The 14,873-nt window shown below is 41.7% G+C and overlaps 1 protein-coding gene across 6 annotated transcripts in view; it reads left to right on the top strand.

Moving 5' to 3' along the window:
- STEAP1 (STEAP family member 1) overlaps positions 1 to 14,873 on the top strand; it is a 77,147-nt gene that overhangs the window by 14,997 nt on the left and 47,277 nt on the right. For 5 of the 6 annotated variants that reach the window (XM_029588780.1, XM_029588778.1, XM_029588776.1 and 2 more), the window contains one exon: positions 12,240 to 12,549. The gene's annotated coding sequence lies outside the window, so the exon portion shown is untranslated. Of the gene's footprint in view, positions 1 to 12,239; positions 12,550 to 13,301; positions 13,334 to 14,873 lie in introns of all 6 variants that reach the window. The other variant, XM_029588781.1, reaches the window with a different exon arrangement.

The following is a 14,873-nucleotide window of genomic DNA, read 5'->3' on the forward strand; positions in this document are numbered from 1 at the left end:
GAATCTGTTTAATATTGTTTTATTGCCCTGGGCTTCTGTCCACCAAAATAAACTCCAATATTTCCCTGGAAAAATGAGATACATTTTTTCCACTAATATGTTCCTGTTTTTTGTTCTTGTCATAAAAAACCCTGATAAATTCCCAGGAAAAATTAATAAAATAAAAACCAAAAATGAAGGTCCCTAACTATGCCAAATCAGATCAAGATCTGTCTAGCCCAGTATCCTGTCTCTGACAGTGGCCAGTTCAGCTCACAAATACCTAGTAGATCCCAAAAATTAGATCTATTTCTAGTTGCTCACTTCCAGGGATAAGTGATGGCTTTCCCAGGTCTACCTGATTAATAACTGTTTATGGACTTTTCCTCCAGGAACTTATCCGAACTTCTTTTAAACCTGGCTTATGCTAGTCACCTCGACAATGTCCTCTGGCAACATATTCCATAGCTTGATTGCGCTCTGAGTGAACAATATTTTCTATAATATATTCTAAATCTACTGGCTGTTAGTTTCATGGCATGTCTACATGCTTTAGTATTATTTGAAAGGGTAAATACCCATTTCCTATTTATCTGTTCCCCTCCACACATGATTTTATAAACTTCTATCATATCCCCTCACGTCATCTTTTCTCCACACTGCAGAGCCCTAACCTGTTTAATTTGTCTTCATAAGGGAGTGGTTCCATCCCCTTTATCATTTTTGTTACCCTTCTCTACACTTTTTCTAGTTCCACTATGTCTTCTTTGAGATGGGGCAACCACAACTGCTTGCAATATTCAAGGAGCAGTCCCACCATAGATCAATACAGAGACATTATGCTAGTCTCTATTTTATTCTCCATTCCCCTCCAAATAATTCATAACAATCTATTTGCTTTTTCGACCACTGCCGCACACCGAGCTGATAATTTCAAAATATTGTCCTCAAGGAGTCCATGGTCTTTCTCCTGGCGGGTGATTTCCAGTACAGAACCCGGCACTGTATACATATAGATGGGATTGTTTTTCCCCCTCTGCATCATTTTGGACTTGTCCACATTTAATTTCAACTGCCAATTAGATGCCAAGTCACCTAGTCTTACCATTGTCGTTTTGGTTGCCCTTGCTGTACCACTGAATATCCTTCCTATCAGCTTGACACATCTAACTTTCAGGACAGGCATTTTCTCCTTGGGAAACTACTGCTGCAGATATCCTCACATGTGTACTATGTTTCACAATTCAGAAAAATGTACTAAACTGAACACACTTGCTCCAAAATCCTTTTTGAAAAGTACATTGTTTAGCTCTGCAAAACAGCTAAAATGCAAAGGATCCTGCCACTTGGCAAGTTCCTCTCCTTCCTTACTAATGCTCCTGCCTACAGTTTATGTAAACTGAGTATGAGCCAACTTTTATACAGCAGGTCAGTAAGATCTGACCTAAGCATGTCACACAGCAGGGCAATAAAATCTGAGCTCTATTCCATTAGAGCAGTAGTTCTATTTTCCTCAGACCACTCTGTAGTATAAACTGGCTGATTTCTATATTCAGCTCTTCTAGGTTTCTTTTTTCTTGCTCACAATCTGTGGGGAATAAAAGAAGATTAAACCTATTTTAAAAAAATTATTCCTCCAATGAGGTTACTTCACAAGGGTATATAACTCTGATCCTCAATAGCCACAAACTAGGGGTGTGCAAGCTAAAAATGTCATTTGTTGCGCTCCGGGGTGGACCCCTGTCCTGTGGCAGTACAGGGACTATCCACAGGGGGGAGGAGCACGGAAGGAGACAGAGGCAGTGTAGAGCTTCACCACTGGAAGTGCGAAGTCCCCCCGGGAGGAGCTCGTAGGGACCCGGGCTGCTTGGACTTTGGTGGACCTCGCAGGGTCTCCTGGGAGAGTCTAAGTCCGGCGTGCCCACAGACACTAGGGGAGCGCTATCGGGTTCAAGGCTGGAAACAGGTTGGAGGAGAGCGAACCAGAATAGAGATGGTGAGGACAAGGCTAGGGACATAGCCAGAATCAAGCAAGGTTAGGCGAGCAAGGTCAAAGTCCAGGAATCAGTCCAAGGAGTGGTCAACGAATCAAGGGTCAAGATCCAGAGGTCAGGCAAGGTCAAAGAGCATGCTGAGGTCTTGAGCAGGCAGACAGGCAGGTCAGGAACAAGCTGAGGTATTTGGCAGGTGGCAGGCAGGCAGGTCAGGAACAAGCTGAGGTCTTTACCAGTAAGTCAGTCCGGGGTAAGACCAGGGAGACGAACAAGGAACACTGGAACAAGCAGGGCAAGGAAGCAAGTACAAGCAGGAACGGAATTGGAACAGAAGGATCCTGGAACGAAACTAGGAACAAGCAAGCAGGAACACAAGCAAGGGCAGTCTCAGGAACAAACCGACCCGATTGCCAAGGCAAGGAAGTGAGGCCTGGAACTTCCTTTTAACATGAGTTCAATCAGGGTGCGCGGCGGAACTAGGCCCCACCCTGGAACCTACATCAGAGCGGCTGGTCCGCTTGCGCACGCATAGGGGCGTGGCTAGCTGCTGAGATGCAGAGGCCTGGCGTGAGGCTTGGCATGTGACTGAAGGCCCGGCAACCGCTGCCGTGGGACGCTGGGGCCTAGCTGGACTTGTAAGAGCCGCGAGGGAGACAGGACTGAGACCCTCTGTGTGACCCCGAAGGTGAGCGGTCCCGTGCACGGGTCGACTGCAGGTGGGGCACGTAACATCATTTTGGTTCACTTTGTTTCACTTGGGGAGAGTAGGTTTTTATCAAAATTTCATTTCATAGGGGCTATGTTTTTTATTTATTTTTTTATCATTTTGGTAAATAGTGCACAACAGTTTTTGCCAATAACACGTACTGTTTCTGTATTTCATGTGCTAATTTCAAAAAGTGCACGCTATTCAGAAGTAGTGTGCACTATTTGTCGAAGTAAATAAAAATGAAAAAAAATCAATTTCAGCAGGATTTTTTTTTGTTTTGTTTGAAAATGAAACAAAACAATAAGGGCATTTTGGTTTTTTCATTTTATTTTCTAACAAATGCACATCCCTACCCTACCACAAACTAAACCAGTGTTTGGATGGATGGATGGAGGAGTGATAATTATAGTATGCTAATTAATTGGTTTCTTAGAGCAAATATATGCAGATATATCCCATAAATATTCCTTTTGAACACACTGAAAAGCAGCCCTGTTTCCTGGCCTTTAGGATAATACTTGCGCACTCCTGCTCAGCTGCTACTATACGAATGCTTTTACTCATCCCGATGCCACTACTCGTTTCTAATCATAAACAGCACTTGGAGCAGCTGCAGAAGCAAAAGTGCTTTAAATAATTCAACTGGCAGTTAAATGTGTTAAAATTCTCATTTTGTTTCTTCCAACATATAAAGCATCGCATCAACAACATTTGGGAGGTCATTTTCTAAGCCTATAGCACGCGAAAAGTCCCTTTTCGCGTGTGATAGCTTGCCGGGGGCGGAGTCGGGCGACGAGGGGGAGGAGTCGGGACAGCATTATCTTTGCTGGCGGCGATAAGGTGAGGACCGTTATCGCCACCAGTAGTGCGCCCAATAGCACCACCTTTCACAGTGGCGCTATTGGGTGCGAAAGCCGGCAGCGATAACACCGCGGTGGTGCAATCGCGGCCGACTTTCGCAGGCCTGCCCCCGCCCCCCGTTACCGCTGGATTCACCCTTCTCTGCGAGAATGCAAAATCCAGGCCTTAGTTTGCAATCAGTAGAATGTATTTTTATTGAAAGTAAAAAGGCAGTCGTCAGCTTTACACTCCAGCACTGAACAGTACAGTCAAAGACCACATTTTTATAGCAGAACAACTTAAAAGTACAGAACAAAACGATATCCAGCAAGGCAGGGCTGTAATTGCACATTTCAATGCCTGGGGTAGGAGTGTATATGCACCCTCTCCTTCTTTCTCTAACCCCTCCCCCATTCCAGCCCTGCCCCCTATTCCTCTCTCCCTCTACTTTGATCCTCAGTCTTCTTTCCCTCTCCCTTTTCCACTCCAACCTGGATGGAAGGGAACTGCACTCATTCTGACTTTGACTTTTCATCCACTGCCATCCCGTGCTTGCATTTCAGTAATTTTCCCATCTTCACAAGGGGTTCCCCCCCCCCCCCCCCCCTGGGCAGATACTCCTCTCACCCACTCCTAGTGACATTCCTGAGACAAAGGCCATTATATATTATACACAGAGGTTAAAGGAACATAAGCGAATCAGGCAGTGTTCCTCGCAAGAGAATTACTTGTACAGGCACAGAGGAAAAATAAAGCGTAGGATAAGCTTTAGAGGGGCTTGCGCCTCCTGCCCCCCTCTCTCCTCAAAAACGAAGCACTGCACTTGTCCGCCTCATCCAGTCCTAATGTGGAGCCCTCTCCTTTGTAGGCTGCCTCTCAGGATTCCGTGGAAAGCTCTGGGTTGGATGGCAGGGCCTCAGTATCATAATGCTGGTAGTTCCATGAGCTTACCCTCCCTGTATTTTGGATGCTTCCCACCAGGGTGGTGATGCTGTTTCTTTGTAATGGAGTATGATATTCTATGGTAGGCACAGATGTCACCACATCCCAAGGGACAATTAGGGATGAATATCAATATTCTCCTCTGTAAATGAGGTGGTATCTACCCAATCTCCATCAGTACTCTTGCCAACCAGCGACGTCCTTCTCCAAGGTGTTTTGTAGTGAACACTGAACTGAAGTATTTGTTCAATATTTTTGCTTTTCTTCACCTTTCTCCACCCATTGGGGTAGATTTTCAAACTGCGCGATTTGGCCTACTTTTGCTGGCGCATCAGGCGCAAGCAAAAGTACGCTGGATTTTAGTAGATACGCGCGGAGCCGCGCGTATCCGCTAAAATCCGGGATCGGCGCGCGCAAGGCTATGGATTCTGTATAGCCGGCGCGCGCCAAGCCGCGCAGCCTACCTCCGTTCCCTCCCCTCACCTTCCCCTCCCTTCCCCTACCTAACCCACCCGCCCGGCCCTGTCTAAACCCCATCCTTACCTTTGTCGGTGAGCCTATTTTACATAGGCCGGTGAGCCTATGTAAAATAGGCTCACCGGCGAGCAGGGCTCTTAAAATCCGCCCCATTGCTTCATATCTCCTTTCAATCTTACAGTACTACCTCTGACTCTTCTCCTTTCTCTGATATATCCATAAAAAGGTAGATTTAAAAAAAAAATGTGCACGCATCCATGTGCACACATGGGCACGGCTATTTTACAACATGCGTGCATCAGCGTGCGCATGGTGGGGTGGTCTGCACCGTGCATGGGGGGGGGGGGGATATTAGAAAAATATGCACCATGACGCAATAGGGTCTCCCCCAGTTCCCTCCCAGTCTGCTCCAATTAAGGAGCAGACTGGGAGGGAGCTTTCCTTCCCTAACCCTATCCTTCCTACCTCCTCCCTGACCCCTAAACTAACCCTAACCTTCCCCATTTTTTTATTTTTATACGTACTGCTCTTCGGGAACAGAAATAAACTCAGCACGTCTGCTGGCGTGTGATTCCCCAGGATAGTGGCTAATGGTGCTGTCCTGGCCGGCCCCTGCCAGGCCCACCCCTTTTGCAGGGCCTGGCACATCTGTGTGTAACCCCAACCCCCCCGGGTGTGCTTGGATCGTGGGCCACTCGTCCATTCACAGGGTGCAGAGATGAGCACGGAGCCGCCCTTACGGAGAGCACCTCAACCTTGAGGGCAGGGGTTGGAGGGTGGCGTGGTTTAGTAAACGGGGCATGGGTTGGGACGAACTCTTACCCTTCCTGCAGGAGCGGGTAGAAATGTGGGGGGTGCCCAACATTCTTTTGATCCACTTAGGGGGTAATGGCGTGGGTTCCAAATAATGCAAAGAGTTGATCACATGTATGAAGAAAGATTTAGTTCAGGTCATGATCAGATGGCCTCAGGTACGGGTGGGTTGGTCGGATATAATCGTCTGTTTGAAGAATAAGGAGGAAACACTGTGGAATATGGGTGTGAAGAAGATAAATCATCAAATGGGCAGGTGGATAGGGTGGGAAGGGGGATTCTGGGGGGGGGGGGGCATCAATGGGCATGGGGAGTGGAAGCCGGACTGTTTTGCGGAGATGGTGTGCATCTGTCAGATGTGGCCATAGACCTGTTTAACAATGCCCTGCAGGAGGGGTTGGAAGCTGAGATTTGTAGGGATAGAGGGCCACAGTGGGGGAACAAGACGACGTAAGTCATCCTTGTTTGTGGCGTGAACCCAAGCCCAAGTTATGTTGTAATGCACTGGTTAAATGGAGTTGGGAGAGGTGAGTATCTCATGTAGTTGGGGGGGGGGGGGGGGGCTGCTGCACAGGACGGCCTGCGAACTAAGGGGCTAAAGTTCGAGGCCGGAGCCTGCTCTCGCAGAGGCGAGGCAGAGTAGGCTGGAATGGGGGGGGGAGGGTTAACGCTTGGCCACTGGGACGAGGTGGTTAAGGAAAAGGGGTAAGGGGAATAAGGGGGGGGGGTGTTAATGCTGTTTAGAATTGTTTTAAGTTTGTAAGGGCTCGGTTAAGGTTAATAAACTGTGGCCTGTTTGTAATGCCACGATTTGTGTCATGTGTTTTCTGGGGGGGGGGGGGGGGGAGGATGGCGAGCCAAGCGCGAGTCTTGCCTCCCTATATTATTATTGGTTTTCTTTTCCTTTTATTTACTTTTCTTACATAAAGATTTGTTGGTGTTTTTATAGTTCCATTCAATTTGGTCTACTGTTCCACTTCACCTCATCATCATGGTGGCATAATAGGGTTTCTGGTGATATTACTGGGTGGAATGTTCTATGTCTTTCATAGGGGTATTCCTAAAGAGGGGACCCCCTACCACAGCCTCCCTCATGTCTATTAAAGGATGGTTAAACCCAGACAGTCTACTCTAAGATGATCCTGGATGATGGGAAAAGAAGCTGAGATGCAAAAAAATAAAAAAGGTGCTGTTCCAGGTAGTTTAGAAGCTACGTGGTGGGACTTAATATCTGTCTAAAAGACCAGATAATTTCAATAAATCAAAAAATTGTATTTAACTCTTCTGCTGAATGGTAAATTATGTTCAATGCAGAAAATGGACTCATTCAGGAAACAGGTAAATCAGGACAAATTGCTATATATAATCCAGCATTGATATAGAAATATATCCTAATACTTTTCACCTTTCTTTCTCTTTGCACAAATTCACCTTGTTCAGCAGAAAAAAAAATAATTCTTCTCAGGGAAATGTTTCACCATATTCCTTTCATATTTTTTGTTCTGTTTTGTCTCCATTAGCTTTATAGGCTATCTTTCTTGTATTTCTTTCTTAGAGGTTTAAACCCTTTCAGAGGTAAATGCCACATTTTTTTATGGTGCTCTATTACACTTTCTAACTTTAAGTCCTGTTCTTTGTATTGTACGTTTGCCAGAAAAAAATATTTAAAACTCGCAGCTGCTTTTCATACAAACTGGGTTGACTGGTTGTGGTACAAGATTTCTTTCCTGAAACATCTTTCACTTTGTGCTCCAGGTCTTCTGATTTCCCCCCTCCTTCCATTGCCAGGCAAGGCAAGAATGGTTTAATGCTCTTCCTCATATTTCTCTAAAGTTTTATAATTGAAATTATAACCGAGCTCTGTTTCTCTACACAAAATCAGATCAGAATAATTATGCAACTCTGTTATGCAAATGTGCATGCAGCACGTGAGCTTAAGTTTATTATCCAAGTAGTCATGCAGTCCTCCAATTGCTGGTCCCCATGAAATGGACTGATCCCGCTGTGCAGACTTTCTCAGCCCCTCATAAACATTTAACATATAACTCGGGCTGTGCCCAGTCATCTGTGCTCTACGGGCCTCATTTCCAAAGCCATATATGTTCATAAAACATTGTTTGTATATGTATATACAATATATATATGTATATATATATGTATTGTATATATATGTATTGTATATGTATATATATATGTATTGTATATATATGTATTGTATATATATGTATTGTATATGTATATACAATATATATATGTATATGTATATACTTGTTCCAAGATTTGTTCCATGTAAACTGCCCCCCGGCAGTAGTTCTTCTGTTAATTGTGAACCGGAGTGATATGTATTGTATACAGGAACTCCCGGTATATAAAAACTATAAATAAATAAATAAATAAATATAAATGGCTGTTATAAAATAGCCCAGGGCTCATTTTACATAGAAGTATGTGCATGACTCAATTTCATACATACTTTTATGTGAACTGGGATAGGCATTGCAGGGGCAAAGTTGGGGCAGAATTGGGACTTACATGCATATGATTGTATTTTTCAAAGTATATGCAAAAGTTAACTTCATAAATCTGTTTCATTTTTTTTGAAGGGGTTAATAAATGTGAATAAAGGTGAACAGGTAGATGTAGTGTATTTGGATTTTAAAAAAGGCGTTTGACAAAGTCCCTCATGAGAGGCTTCTAAGAAAACTAAAAAGTCATGGGATAGGAGGCGATGTCTTTTCATGGATTACAAACTGGTTAAAAGACAGGAAACAGAGAATAGGATTAAATGGTCAAGTTTCTCAGTGGAAAAGGGTAAAGAGTGGAGTGCCTCAGGGATCTGTACTTGGACCGGTGCTTTTCAGTATATTTATAAATGATCTGGAAAGGAATAAGATGAGTGAGGTTATCAGATTTGCAGATGATAAAAAAATTTTCGGAGTAGTTAAATCACAAGTGGATTGTGATAAATTGTAGGAGGAACCTTGTGAGATTGGAAGATTGGGCATCCAAATGGCAGATGAAATTTAATGTGGACAAGTGCAAGGTGTTGATTATAGGGAAAAATAACCCATGCTGTAGTTACACGGTTAGGTTCTATATTAGGAGTTACCACCCAGGAAAAAGATCTAGGCATCATAATGGATAATACATTGAAATAGTCAGCTCAGTGTGCTATGGCAGTCAAAAAAGGAAATAGAATTTTAGGAATTATTAGGAAGGGAATGGTGAATAAAACGAAAAATGTCATAATGCCCCTGTATCACTCCATGGTGACACCGCACCTTGAGTACTGTGTACAGTTCTGGTTGCCGCATCTCAAAAAAGATATAGTTGAACTGGAGAAGGTACAGAGGAGGGCAACCAAAATGATAAATGGAATTGAACAGCTCCCCTATGAGGAAAGGCGAAAGAGGTTAGGGCTGTTCAGCTTGGAGAAGAGAAGGCTGAGGGGGCATATGATAGAGGAATTTAAAATCATGAGAGGTGTAGAATGGGTAGATATGAACTGGTTATTTACTCTTTCGGATAATACAAGGGCTAGGAGGCACTCCATGAAGTTAGCAAGTAGAACATTTAAAACCAGAGAAAATTCTTTTTCACTCAACGCTCAATTAAGCTCTGGAATTTGTTGCCAGATGATGAGGTTAGTGCAGTTAGTGTAGCTGGATTTAAAAAAGGTTTGGATAAGTTCTTGGATGGGAAGTCCATTAACTGCTATTAATCAAGTTGACTTAGGGAATAGCCACTGCTATTACTGGCATCAGTAGCATGAGATCTACTTTGTGTTTGGGTACTTGCCAGGAATTTATAGCCTGGTTTGGCCACTGTTTGAAACAGGCTGCTGGGCTTGATGAACCCTTGGTCTGACCCAGTATGGCAATTTCTTATGTTCTAACCTGCACAAGCTATACTCTTGATAAAGAAGGCTAACTCTCTACGGATTAGTTTGTGTGTATTCCAAGCCACTTTTCTGGAAATGTTTTAAACAAACTTAAGCTCGTAAATATATAGATATAGATAGATAGATATATATATTTATAAAATGGAGATATTCAGATACCTAAAGTCATAAAAAGTACACTAAGACAATAATATTTTCAAAGAAAAAGGAAGTTCTGGAACAAGAGCTCATGATATGAGGATCACAGGCAGTAAACTTGTAAAGGTATACCTAAGGGCCCCATTCAAGATATATTTTTTTTCTTTATATTTTAATTAGCCTTTCTAAACTTTAAAGACTGAATCCATTTCATAGAGACAGGAAATTAACTTCTGTATTATAGATGTATCCTGTGAGATAAGGAGTACACAACCCCATTTCCTAGCTCAGGAGTTAGAAGAAAGGCAGGAAACTGAAGGGGAGAAGTGGAATGGGTCAGTAAAATGAATCTGAGTTTAACTGCATTAGATATCACACAAAATATATATTATAGCAGACTGATTTGTCAGTGTGGAGCAGAGGAAAACCTGAGAGCTGTATAAGAATTCAGTACAGCACAGAACAATGTCCAAAGAAGTAATTACAGATATAAAACTGAAGAAAGTATTGTGGACTTTTTTTAAATGGCGGCAGTACTCCTTGGACACACACTGAAGCTTTTTTCTAAGCAGTCTGATTGAATTCAAATTCACTTAAAACCAGGAGATACAAATAAATAATTGTGATCACAATGTTTCAAGCTGGATAATTCAATGACACGGTCCAGATTACACAAGCAACTGCATTACTAAGGAGCAATATTGAGCATAAACGCTATAATCACACAGCTCAATAGACAGAGTGGGAGTAAAACTTTGCATTATCCACCCTGCTGACATGCATAGCCCCTGAGGCAGCTCTTCACAAGAGCAAAACTTGGCCAGAGTCAGGCAAGGTTCAATAAAGGTCTCTTTTATAAACACTGATCTCCACTTCTTCTTTACTGCCACACAGCATTTTTTAAATATGCCATGATTATAATTAAGGACTGACACTGACAGCCCATCTGATCAGATTTTAAATGAACTCCAGCCAATTGATAACAACTTGCTGACATTGCACAGGGTCTCCCTTATTGTCATGAGACTGTCATACCTAATGAGATATCTAGAAAGCCAATTAATCAGATGTCTATAAACTGGCTAACCATTGAAAGAGGACTAGTACCAGATTTCATCTACTTATGAGTCAGACATTGATGATGACAAGATACGCTTTGCCAGTGATGACTACATGTAAAACCATCAGCATAGAAGGCTAAACCAAGAAGATTGCAACAGACAACAGAAAGTGCTGGGAACACAAGACATCACAGAGAACCTGGCAATATAGTATTATGTCCTGCTAAAGACTTTGATTTGGCCAGACTTCTGATGCAGCTAAACTTTAGGTGATATATATCTTAGGAATAGCAACTTCAAGGTAACAACTTTAAGTAGTAAGGTTTGTTAATAAATTTTGGGTGAATTCCTATTTTTAAATGATAGCCTAGAGCTAGTACCATTATCAGAAAGGGTGGGGGTCACATTTATTTATTTATTTATTTCACATTTTTCTATACCGAGCTTCATGGTTGAATACCATATCAGATCGGTTTACATAGTCTATAATTGGTCTGTACATGGTTACAGAGCCTGGGAGGTTGGCCTATTCATACATTATAATTAGGTTGGAGATTAATTTGTGGAAATATGAATCTAAGATTTTGAGATTAAACTTCTGATTTGTTTTCCCTATATTTATTCACCTTAAGCTTAGAATGGCATGTTTTCAAATGTTGTCTAGGAAAGAAATAAAAATGAATGGGCAACAACTGGAGAGACTAATAAGCCCCTTCCAACAAACAATTGAGGAAGAAGGTGCAAGTTTTATACCTATAATGTAAGAGAGAGAATATATAAAACTCACAGAATAATGTTTATACTGTTTGCCTTTTGTTCAGTTAGGAACAGGAAGAGTAGCATGAAGTTACTAACTCAATCTGCTTGTGCTGTAATAATTACACAGGAAAATGATTTTAAAATGCTTTATATTCTGTATGTTGTCAGAAAAACTCTGCTAATAAAACTTGGGTGTATTCCTGTTTGTCTGTGCCTGAACACTAAGGCGTAATATGAGAATTTTTCTTCACGGATAGGGTGATAAATGCATGGAGTCAAAAACACGAACATAAGCAGGCATGGAATTAGCACAATTAATTCTTTGTTGTGAAAGAGTGAAGAAAACTCCAGAGAATAACTGTGATTATATGGCATTGGTAAAAGTAGTTGGGCAGACTAGTGTTGGAGGTCATCCTCTAAATCTAATAGCAAGGGGTTAACATTTCCTGACTATGTGACCTGACCCTGCTTGAGAAGGGAGGGTTACTGAGGTAACAAGTAATCTGTATTAATCAGTTTGAGTCTACTACCTTTCCTCCCTGCCTTTGTGTTTGTTCACACCAGCATATTCCCTATGAATAAATCTATGTAACTATGTAAATAATGTTTATTATTTTCCATCCCAGATTTCCAAGTATCCTTTCATGAAACCACTGAAGAGTGCCAAGTAATTTTCTACCTCACAGTAAGTGTTCTGGTGGTGTGGGGTCCCCTCTGCATGCATCCAGTTCTGACCTGGAACAACAAGATTGGACCAGAGAGGTTATAGGCCTAGAGAAGGTTGCAGACCCAGAGAAAAAGATTCTGAATCCAGGGAGATGCTAAAAGCTACAAGCTCAGAGAGCTGATACAAGTCTGAAGCAAGCTACAGGGCAGAACTCTCAGGAATCAAAAGACCTGAAGCAAGCATCATACTGGTTTGACCACAAAAAAAACGTGAGTAGAACAAAAGAAAGTTAACTAACTCAGAGCACAGCTTCCAGTATTGACCTCAGAGCAGATTTGACTAAATTCAATGCAAGCAATTATCAAACATGGAAGTTTAAAAGAGATATTGCTGAATAAAAATACCATGGAATGTGATGTAGAAGGATAGACCTACCATAATTTCAGAGGACTGGGATGAGAAAAATACACAGGCTAAGGTTATGATTTTTTTTAAATGTGAAAGATAGTAAATTAATACATATCCAAGTGAGTAAATGTGGGAATCAGTGAAAAAAATTCATGAAAAAAAGTAATTTCAACAGTGAACTATTTATCCTTCACAAATTATACAGTCTAAGGCAGAGGTTCACGAAATGCTGTGTAGAAATCACAGAAAGACTGTGAGGCATTTATTTATTTAAAAAATTGTCAGCCGCATCATTTATTTATTTATTTATTTATTTAAAAAGGGTTTACATACTGCTTTTACAACAAATGTTGGTCAAAACGGTTTAATTCTATTAATATACATGATTAAAATAACATAAAAAGAATACCATGAAACACTGAAAATAAAATGGGGGATAAAAAGGAGCATAATCATGGTCTGAGGCCTGGCAAAGTCAAAGAAAAGTTATAGAGGTGTAACAGATGTTGTGAAATGCCTACCAAGCAATAGAGAGCGATCTAAAGGCCACTGAGAAGAAATGTGTTTTTTAATTCCTTGTGCAATATTTTTTTGCCTTACATGATCTGGGAAGAGTTCCAAAGCGAGGGGCCGGCAATTGAGAAGGTGAGCCTTCTGGTGATATCGAGCCTGGCCAAACGGACTGATAGTATTTCTAGAAGGTTTCTATGTAGGGAACGTAACTGCCTGCTAGGTTGGTAGATGCGGAGACGTGAACAGACCCAGGTAGAGAAATCATTGTAAATTAGGTTGAGTATGATAGATAAGACTTTTTATATTGCATTCTGTATTGAACCTGAAGCCAATGTAGCAAGTATAGATTTGGAGTTGTGTGAGCTTTCCGAGAGGTACCAGTTAGAATGCGTGCAGCCATATTCTGGATTAGTTGCAAAGGGCGAAGTGCATTGTTGTGCAACCAAGATAGAGGGCATTATAATAGTCTATACCTGTAAGAATAAGAGATTGTAGGACAGTGCAAAATTCTTTGGAAAATAATAAGGGCGGAGATGTTTTAAAATGTGGAGTTTGAAAAAAGAATTTATAACAGTGGTTGAGATGTGGTAAGACATGGTTAAACTTGAGTTAAAGGTTACCCCAAGGTTTTGTGCTTTTGAGACTATTGGAATAGGCAAATCATCTAGATAGGGGTCTCCAGGCAGAATGAGGGATGGTTGAGAAGTGAAGGATTTCTGTTTTAGAAGTGTCTAATTTGAGGCAGTTACGGGATAGCCATGTGTTAATGGTTTTAATATGCAGACATACGGTGCAGAGTGTGGTAGACCAGGATGAGGAGTAAGGTATAAAGAACTGGATGTCATCTGCATAGATCTTAAATTGAATGTTGAGACTGTTGAGGAGATGGCATAGCGATATTAGGTAAATGTTGAATAAAATAGCGGAAAGAGATGAACCTTAAGGAACACCGGATGAGGAGATGTACCAGTCAGATGAATAGGGACTAATGTCCTGAGTGGCTTTCCAGTAAAAGGCATGGGAGAGGATATGAAAGAACCATGTATCAGCAATATTACTGTTTGATTTACCTGTTTCATATGGCCCTCTAATAAATGTATTAGAAATAAGGCCTGAGTCTGAATTAACATTGGAGTATGTAAGACACAAACTCATGAATGAGTTTCATCACAAAGCTGAAGCAAAATTACTGGCAGGCATCATGATGCAGCTCAACCCAAGGGAGAGACCAAAGAAATAAAGACTTTCCAACTGCCTTCACTACCAGGAGAGGGGGATGGTGAATAAACATAGCCCATAGGGTATGAGGTTTGTGGGCAGGCACAGCTCAAAAAAAGCAAAATTGCCTTCACAGCAGGAGTGTAACTAATGGGCACTTGGACCCCAAGCTATGTTACTAGTACAGGAAGGTTGGACATTTTAAAAGAAATTGGCTAGATTAGAAACTTGAACTACTAGACATTAGTAGAGTGTGAAGTCCTCAGCCGCCCGGTGAACCCTTTCCATCAGAACACAGATGAGGCTTCCACTCGCTATTCCTCTCTGCAGGACTCTGAGGTCCAAGTTCTGAGAAATTCAAGGAAAAACTTCACAGCTTACTGGTTAATCCCCAAATAATATTTAGGCAGTTGAAGACATTATATTAATCTCCCACTGCAACATCCACTAGTTA

This window comes from Rhinatrema bivittatum, chromosome 2 (genome assembly GCF_901001135.1).
Source record: "Rhinatrema bivittatum chromosome 2, aRhiBiv1.1, whole genome shotgun sequence".
Lineage (NCBI taxonomy): Eukaryota > Metazoa > Chordata > Amphibia > Gymnophiona > Rhinatrematidae > Rhinatrema > Rhinatrema bivittatum.